The following is a 10,055-nucleotide window of genomic DNA, read 5'->3' as shown; positions in this document are numbered from 1 at the left end:
TTAAAAAATGGACATTTATTAAGAGCATTTTCAACGATTCACAATTCTATATAAACTTTACAATACTTCCTTTATTTCCCCAGCAGAGAGTATGGAACCACATTTCATTCCATATATTACAGGTCGCTTGGTCGTTGTCCTAATTGTATTCACACTCCTTCAATATCTCCCCCCCCCTCCCATCAAAGCCATATCTAAAGAGACCCAGGTATCAATAAACTGCTAATTGAATAGGTAAGCGAGCGGTGATTAAGACAATATCGGAAAAATCCACCCCCCCCCAACCTCCACTCAAAAAGACAAAAAAAACCCCCAAAATACTTTATCCCCCCCCCCCGACCCCACCAGAAACCCCCCCCCCCCAAAAAAAAAAATAATCAAAAAATCAAAAAATCAAAACAAAAACAAAACAAAAATGGGTAGACCATTAATAAATATAAGTAACCGTTTGGAAATGCACATTAAACTAAGACTTGGTGATGAAAAATATAAACTGAAGAAAACTATCACCCCTCCCCCCCCCCCCTCTAAGAGTAAAAAGAAAAGCTAAATCAAAATAGAATAAAACAAAAGCAAAAGACGAAATTGAAAAGACCAATACCCCACCCACGAAAAAGCAACGAGAAAAATAATACAAAAAACAAACAAAAACAAACAAAACCCCAACAACAACAAAATACAAGAAACAAACAAAAATAAAACAAAACAAAAAAAATCTAAACATGAAATAAACCCCCATTTCCCCTCTTAAAGACAAAAAAACAAAAAAACAAACAAACAAAAACAGCCTTTTCCATCCTATTGCGAGACAAATGATGGAAATAAATTGGTATTTTGTGCCACCCCCTATGGTTTTCTCATTATTCCATCCGCCCATCACGTCACTAGGTTACGAATTATTGGTCGTTAGTCTCCCGTTACGGTCGATAGTAAGTAGAAATACTCGTGGGAGAAAGCAATTCATAAAAGGGAAACCAATACAGGACTTCTTAATGTTCGAACTTGCCCTTTCAAAGCACATTAAAACCCTCATAAAAGACGTTATGGAGAACAAAGCTTATTCGAGCAACAAAAATATTTTAAAATAACTAGAAAAGAAATGCAAACAGTCAGAGAGTCAGATTCGACCGACGGTCAAACAGAGGGACGGACGCACTCAAACAAACAAACAAACAAACTCTCTCTCTCTCTCTCTCTCTCTCTCTCTCTCTCTCTCTCTCTCTCTCACTTGCCCATAAACATACTAAACTCAAAACTTGGTCACTGGCTGGTTTTATTGGAATGATGATGGCTTCAAATCTACTTTTGATAAGTTCACTGACCTAAAGCAATAAATAGACAAACAATTTCCATTAAGACCTGACGGGAAGTACTTTGCGATAGAACACAATCTGAACCAGAATGTAGGAAAGTTAATGTCACTGTTCAGTTTACGCTTTCTAAAACAGCCAAGGTGTCATGGGAAGAGAAAAAAAAATCAAACAGTGTGGTCTAAATATAAGAAAGTACTCCCGGCGATTGTAAAGCACAGAAAGTTGGCGTACTATGGCCACATACGATACCAAAAAAAGTCTCCAGAAGTCAATACTTGAAGGAAAGATTAATGGGAAAAGAGGGAGAGGGAGACAACGAAAGAGCTGGTTGGGAAATATAAATAAATGACTGGGAGTATGATGGAGGACTGCTCAGAGATGGCGCTAGACAAAGAATTGTGGAAGACCATGGCATCCAACCTCTATGAGAAGGAACCCTGGTAAGGCAAGGTAAGGTTAGATAAGCCAGCCAACATTCTGGCACTATCTGCATGTAGCCTTTGTAAGACGAAATGCATGATTCTCAATGGAGAGTAAGCATATGGTACAATGAAGTCTCAGGTTGATTCCTGAAAGTATGGTGATCAAATTCCATTGGGGATGCTATATAAAATCATAGTTTTGAAAGTTCTAACCCGCAACGTTCATTTATTGTATAGATTTTGGGTAGTTAAATGGAACTGTAATGTTTTCATCCTCCGGAAAGAGTTGATTAGTCCATAAATATTTGAGTCCGTCAAATGTTATTAAAACTAAACGGGAACATATTGAAGAATTAACTCGAAGAAAAACTCGCTTAAAATTGCAATTTATCTACGTGTAATTGTGCATTGTGCAGATTTTTGGGATTATTGTATGGCCCTCAGTGTGTGAAAGGACCAAGGTTCGAGTCCCGCTGCGGACGGCGGAAAGTTAATTCACTGAAAAAGTCACTTTATTCACATTCTCTCACGAGACTCAAGTGTAAAACGAGTATTAAGCCGATTACACTGTTGTTTTGTTGGAAAAAGATAGATGTAAAAACGCCATAAAAGGCTTCATTTCTTGTTCTACATGTTATATGTTGCTGCTGAATTGGGGTCCTTGTATATCGTGTTGAGCGTAGTTAACAGATATTGCGCTCACGTTCTTTTTTGTTTTTGTTTACTGTATTAAGTCGAAAGAACTGTTTAAAACGTGTGCCTGAAGGAAATACTCTCAAACCAACGCAAAATATTGTTCATTACATCAATATTAAAGCAACTCCATAATTGTGTTCGGTTATCACACCTGCAAATTCTGTGCATATAGACTGTTACCCAATAAATTACAGAGCTAGATGGGAATGTTTATCTACCGATTTTAAATGTTAGACTGAATTTACTTCCAATCCTAATTGTTCCCATTATATCTAATGTTGTTATAACTATCAGGGTGCAACTACATAACTGTTTTCCCTGATTGAGCAATCTCAATGGTATCGACTCCAGCTTTAATAACTCCAAATTGCGTGGCTGTAACAGTAAGTATGGGGATCTGGATAGCTCAGTAGGTAGAGCACTGGCCTTACACGACAAGGGACTGGTATTGGTACTGATTGCAGTCGAGATTTTTTCCTCCGCCCCCCCCCCCCTCTCTCCCTCCTCTGTCCACCAAGCAGTGACTTTTTGCTGGATCTGTTAGGTCTGGGAGAAAAAGAGCTTAGCAATTGGATTCAATAGTCTGATGTCACATCGCCCAGCAACGGCAGCCATCGTGGTTCTAAACAAAGAAAATCGGTACTTTTTATTCTTCATGATGGCTAGAACTTATCATATGTCTTGTGATCAGAATGTGTAAAATTCAAAACATGATCAGATTTATAATGTTTTTTTTTCTCTGGATAGGCTTTCATGCTCGTCTGAGAAATATTTCATAAGGGCGTCAGCCATTGTCCCGATAGTTTAGAGCCAGTTACTAAGTTACCATGCGTCATTACGAGGGAAGTGACGTAATGACTGTTGAAGCGTATTGACTAGCGTTCAATCCAAAGGTAGAGATACATCTCTATCTTCCTTCCATCTGTTCTTCCTCATCCTTATTCTCAAACCTGTCATCGAGACAATTGCTTGATTGGTAACAACACAACATTGAAATTGAAATTCCTTCTGTCTCAATTCTTCGATGTGCCACCATCTATGATATATTTTCTCACAGAGAAAAAAAATATACAGGAAAACTCCTTGTGTTTACGGAATCAACAAGTCTTTATTACATCCTTATAGACGCTGTGTCCTTCTCGCACAGGAACTGCTCGTTGTCAGCCAATATTCGGTCAGTTACTGCACGCTGTTACCTCCTCTTATGGTCAATAGGGAACAAAAGTGTGATGTAAAAAACTGGTTCCAATCTTATTGGAAGTGTCAAACCACTCCGAGGACTAGATACACAGCTTTTGTGATTGGTTTTCTGGTTTCAGAGTGATGGCATCTTATTTTTTAGTCTAAATACATGCTGGTCGTCATTAAAGATCATTCACCCTCACTTTTTTACGTCCCTTTTCCCTAAGAATCTGCCCATGGCATCCTTCTACTAAAATAGCTATGCCACCTTGTGATTCAATGTGTAACCTATTCATTATGAGTCCTAAGAAGTCCAATGAGTTTGGAACCGGAAGAATAGAAAGTGTGACGTCATGATTCTCTACCCAATTACTGAGAGACAGACAGACCTTACGTGGGATTCCATCCAAAATCGTACACAATCCATGGGAAGACAATATAACACAATACCAAGGCAACTTCACACTGGGGGGCCTGTGACGACAATAAATCCTTTTTATTATGATTTAAAAACTAAAATGTCTTATAGCGTTGGTTATTGAGAGAGTTCTTTATATTCTATCTACGTTATCTTAACTGAGTACAATTGTACTCACTTAGCAACACGCGTTACAGTCAGATGGAGAATAATCGGAACCTGTATGTAATAATGGGTTTAGTTAAAGATTAAAGGGTATCTGTTTGGTTTCTATGATGCTGAATTTGATAAAACATAATAGATGTCTCATGGAAACATGGATATTGAAACACATGAAATCGGTTGATGGATACGCAACATTAAAGGATGATGATGATGATGATGATGATGATGATAATAATAATAATAATAATAATAATAACAATAATAATAATAACAGTAATGGTAATAACAATAATGAAAGTAATATGAATGATGATATTAATAGTACGTATAAAATATATAATGTATTAAAAATAATATCTAATCATTCGAAACCATAATGCATATGGTGTATAAGTTTACATCCATGTTTAATGGGTTGGAGGGAAATAACAATAATTGCTTGTTGCCCTTTCGATAACGCTAATCTTTGGGTTTATGTCAAATGCTTGACGTTTTGCGACCTTGAATAGGTCAAAGTGTCCCTAGCTCACTGAGCGCTATAGAAGGAACGAAATTGGCGTCATTCATTCAGCTCTTTGAAATTGTTTTTAGCTAGCCATTTTATGAGTAGTTCTCACTAAATTCTATTAATCAGACTTTCAAGACGGATTATCACCTTGTGGTGGTAGGGCTTGCGCATCTCAAATCTCGGACCTCCAGTAGGAGAGAAAAGGAGAGAGATCAGACGAAGAGTAATCCACCGGCCCTCCAGGGATAGGAGTTGAGCGTAGGGTTAAGAACCCACCTCATAAAAACAAGCTGTTACAGAAACAGAAACCAGACGTAAATTCACAACCGGCGGCAGCAGAGAAGCGGACCAGAATACTGGCTTCATGATGGTAAGAGGTCAAAGCCGATAGGACTCCCTTGACCAGAATGCGGATCTGTTGTCACCAAAAACGCAAGCTCAATGTCTCTTGTTGGAAAGTTAGTACCCTATATCAAACGGAAAACTGGCACAAGTCCAGCGCGAGATGTTGAACAAAAGATTGATTTGCCGTGAATATCAGAGACAAAATGGACAGGAGCTGGGAAGCGCCAGCTCTCCAATTGTGACTTGATCGTTGCAACAACGCCTAGAGAACGGGGACCGATAATTCCAGCCCCCCGATGTCCGGCAGGGGACGATTACAAACAACTGGCTTAATTAAGATCAAAGAGAGAGGGAATAGAGATACCCCTCTCAAGCGCATATTGGACGGTGCCCTGTTTCGAGCGAAATGGAAACAATTTAACACACAGCTTCAATGTGACATCTGGATGTAAAACAAGTCTTCATACTCTCCCCACTCCTGTTTATCATGGCTCTAGACTGACTCATGAAAAATACAATTGAAGGAAAGAAGAGAGGCTTTTGCTAGACACTGACATCCTACTGGAAGATATAGATTACGCAGACGATATCGCATTAACTAGCACACACAGAGACGCGCGGAAATATTAAACATACTACATAAGAACGCCTCAAAAATTCGACTGAAAATAAATGTCCGTGTACATGAGGGTGTATCCAAAACATATTGAAATAAAGATAGATGAGCATGTACATGACGAGGATCCAAATAACAAATGACGGAATTGCAAAACACGACATCGAGCTCAGAATTCAAAAGGCAAACCAGGCTTTCGGCATGGTGAAAAACTTTTGGAAATGAAAACGAATTATGAGAAAGACTAAATTGAAAATATACAAAAGCAATGTCTTAAGTGTACTGCTTTGCGGAAGTGAAGTTGGAAAATGATATCCTCCTTAATAAAAATGCTAGAAACCTTTCAAAACAAATGTCTAAAAATAATTTTCAACATATTTTGACCTACAAATAAAAACAGTGGATCTATTAAAAAAGCTGAGTGCATTAACATTGAAAGCCAAATAAAAAGAAGATGGTGTTGGCTGGGTCATGTGGCAAGAATGGAAAAGGGTCACTTCCCAAGACAGCCCTGTACTGGATAACAGATGGGAAGAGAAAGCGGGGGAGACCCAAAGAAACCTGTCGCAGGACCATGGAAAAAGAAATAAAGAAAGCAGGCATGTCCTGGGATACAGCCACTGCAAGAGCAGCCGGCCGCAAAGAATGGAGATGTCTGGTAGATGCCATATGTGCCTCAAGGCCCGAAGAGGATTACGTAAGATAAACTTTCAAGTGCTGAGTGGGTGTAAGTTATATCCGGCTGGCGGATGTTTTGTGTTTGTTTTTTTTTTGCATAATAAAAGCATAGCATCAATAGAAGGAAAAGACACTGACGCACTCAGCGCTTTGATATTGTGTTTAGACAGCCATTTTCACTAAATCACACCAATCAGACTATAAACATTCAAGGTTTAACAGTTTTGTGGTTGGGTACAATATACCCAGCTGGTCGATGCTGTAAGGATTTACCTAAACGCATCGCATAAATTCTTAATAATATAACCGAGATCAATTTTCATAGCTTCGAAAATATTTCTATCACAAAGATGACTATCTAGTACTCTAGTACAAAGATAAACAAAAATAACCAGAACGACTTGTTTATTCCAACAAAATTGAAAATGTAGTTTTAAACCCAGAAAACTATATCGCTCAGCGGAATGGAATGAAAAATTTAACATATACCGACTCGATATCACAATAAATAAATTAAAGGGAAGAAAATACATTAAAACGAAATGTGTTTGAAGTGGCACCTGTTTAAGAAAATGCAAAAGTAATCTTTTTGTCAATAAAAAGTAATTTCGTCTTCATGCCTGTAGAGATTGTTTCATTAAGATAAACTAATACTAGGCTTTATTTTTACATGCACATTTTGTGACAAAGACAAAACAAACAAAAATAAATAACATTGGAAATGAAAGAAAAGGGAGCGAGAGAGAGAGAGAGAGAGAGAGAGAGAGAGAGAGCGAGAGAGAGAGAGAGAGAGAGAGAGAGAGAGAGAGAGAAGGTTTTTTTTTTTCTAAATGCGACTTTGCGTCATTGGTAGATGTCTTTATTGAACATAGTACATAATATCCCTCTAGAATCAGGTGTGAGATAATACCTGCTGCAGCAAGCAGCTTAAAATTGTTAATTGTAAACAAGAGCATACCAGCATCATCACATGTGTACGTAACTGTATGTGCTGATATTCTATCACAACGTGACCTCATGGCAAAATAAATGTAGGATTATGGAGCACATTGAGTTATGTGCCGGATTAAAATGTATTTTTAATTTCCTATCGAAGAGACAGGAAATCCCATCCCCAATATCTCTTCTTAATAGGTCGTTGTAATGTCATTCGCCCTGCCAAACGCCAGTGTTTCAATTGTTTCAATGGTTATTCAGCCAAACCGAAATCCTGGAAGAATATCAAAAGACACTCAATCGTGAAAAAAACCCATACTCCAATGAAGTACAATAATATACTATGAAGCCAACATAATTGAATATCAAAGAGTATTCGGTCGTATTCTAAAAAAAACACAACAAAACATGTTTATAATTTTAGGTCAGAAAACTCGAGCTGCATATCGAGCGAAATCCTGGAATAATCTCAAAATTTACTCAGTCATGTACCCTCCCACCTTGCCAGCTCCCAACTCAAATGAATACAGTAATATCTCATTAAGCCAACATAACTGAATATTTAAGAGTATTCTATCGTGTTTTGAAAAAGGACATGTTTCAAATATTAGGTCGTACTTCATATTGATCGATTAAAAATATTTTAATCGCACAATATTTTTTAATCAGCAAAATTTTAAGAATTTTGATCGCTCGACATTTGAAAACGAGTTTTCTGGCCAAAATTGCAAAATTGTTAATCAATCGATATGTGAAGGACGAGTTTTCTCGAGTATTGTGACGTAAAGCAAAATCTTTATCTGAATTTTAACCATTTCCGATTAAAATGTATTTGGAGAACCACCAGACGACATTCTATGGATCTGGAAAACACATTTTGAGAACGATCGTTTTATGTATGCTCTTTGCTTTCACCTGAAAGCTCATACAATAATAATAGAGAAAGTAAAGTGGTCCTTGTTAAAACAGATGTTTCGATTTGTTTTCTCAGCGTTTGGGTCAACGACTAATGTGGAAAGGTGACAAAGTTGTGTTTTTCCACATCAAATAAAAGGAAACGCAGCTAAAAATTTAGTGTTAGGTTAACAGATCGAAGGAATCTTGCTTCCAGTCCCGTCCCCCAAGTTATGAAGCGAGTGCACTAAGAATAACGCCTTTTACACCTATAAATAATCATTAGACTTCATATAAATAGAAAGTCAATAATTTAATACTGCAATTTAAGCATCCAAGAATTTGTGTATAATTAGATAATTAAATCAAGCGCTTTCAATGTATATTGGGTTATCTTAAAATGCTAAACTGTTGATGCAATGTCAATTTTCAATAGCTCTTTATGGGACAAAGTCTCCGCAGACATATTAAACAATTATCAAAGACTCTCAACCGGGATTCAAACCTCAGACCCTACTTTGCACTGTCAATCTGAACCATAGACAACAGCAATACGTGCCTACAAGCTCGCTGTTCAGTTTGTGAGCATTTATCACAATATTTTGACATATTGACGGATAGAATGAAACTGTTGCATTTTGCAAACCACACCTTCCAAAATCGTCTGAGTCAAAAATAAAAAAATAAAACCAAATGATAAGGATTTGAGTGGCTGAATAGTTTGGTTTGTCGGCATGATAGTGATGATATAAACTACTTTGATATACTAAAAAATTCCGCATGGCTCAAATGACTTCAGTTCATACCATTGATCAGTAGAAAAGTCATTGTCCGATAATATAACAATGCAGGCAGCTTATAGACCTCAAAAATCATGATAGCGTTACATTTACTTATAAACAAAAAAATAAATCAGAATCACAATTTCAAATAATATTTCAAATATGAAAGATTGAATACGGTAATGAAAATATTAAAAACCGAAACAATAAATCAAACCTTTGAAAATCCAATTCGATGAATTCAGGTACTGAATGTAAAAATCCACATGAATTAAAAACACTATATCACTTCAAAGCAAATCCAGAACAACAGTATAACATTACATATCACAAGGACCAATGATAAAAGTCTACCATTCACTAACGGCACTCACCGCGGAACCACTAATCACTCGGTCAATCACGGCGACTGGCCAGTGTTTATAAATCAAGCCCCTTATGTCCACATCCCAACCACGATAATAATAACAATAACCTCGCCGTGCGAGTATAGATCTATGCGCGTGCGTGCGTGGTCTGTACCGCCAAGTCAGTTAGGTACGAGGACGGACTGTCGTTTCACTTCCATAACACTCAACGGGCGTCATTAAAAAAAACGTCACAGCACCGCAACGCGAGCAATGGCCAGATAGTATACTACTACTAAAGCCGATATCAAGAGCTCGCTTTTGAATATAGGTGGTTGCAGGCATCATGATGATACAATGACGTCACTGACACTCACCCACTCTCACGTTAAAGCTCAACAAACTCTCACTCACTTTCCTCAAAAGAGCATTCACCTTCCACCACCACCACCACCACCACCACCACCTTTCCTACTCTCCAAACTTTACCCTTTTACGGATTCTTTTTGTTTTAGTTGTCTGTAACGTTAAATTTAACCAGACTCTGGGAAAACATGTATTTAAAAGTTTGGCTAGAAGACTCCTCCTTCAAATATCGATCGATTTAAATAACCCTTATCTTGGAAAAAAAAAACCAAAAAAAAAAAAAAAAAAAAAAAAAAAAAAAAAAAAACAAAAAAAAAACCTCTCAAACCGGACTTCATCGAGAATCTGATGAAAACTAATCTTTCCATAGATTTTCGAAATGAGTTG

The 10,055-nt window shown here is 37.4% G+C and overlaps 1 protein-coding gene across 1 annotated transcript in view; it reads right to left on the bottom strand.

Annotated features, from left to right (window-relative positions):
* Window positions 1-9,667, bottom strand: part of LOC144970224 (uncharacterized) — a 74,913-nt gene extending 65,246 nt beyond the window's left edge. Inside the window, exon 1 of the mRNA XM_078909641.1 lies at window positions 9,173-9,667. The gene's annotated coding sequence lies outside the window, so the exon portion shown is untranslated. The remainder of the gene's footprint in view (window positions 1-9,172) is intronic.
* Between the last annotated feature and the right edge of the window lie 388 nt (window positions 9,668-10,055).

The sequence above is a fragment of the Berghia stephanieae genome, chromosome 4 (genome assembly GCF_034508935.2).
Source record: "Berghia stephanieae isolate SIO BIC M18660-M18661 chromosome 4, UCSD_Bste_1.3, whole genome shotgun sequence".
Classification (NCBI taxonomy): domain Eukaryota; kingdom Metazoa; phylum Mollusca; class Gastropoda; order Nudibranchia; family Aeolidiidae; genus Berghia; species Berghia stephanieae.
The sequence above is the reverse complement of the archived record's forward strand: the minus strand, read 5'-3'. Positions and strand labels throughout refer to the sequence as shown.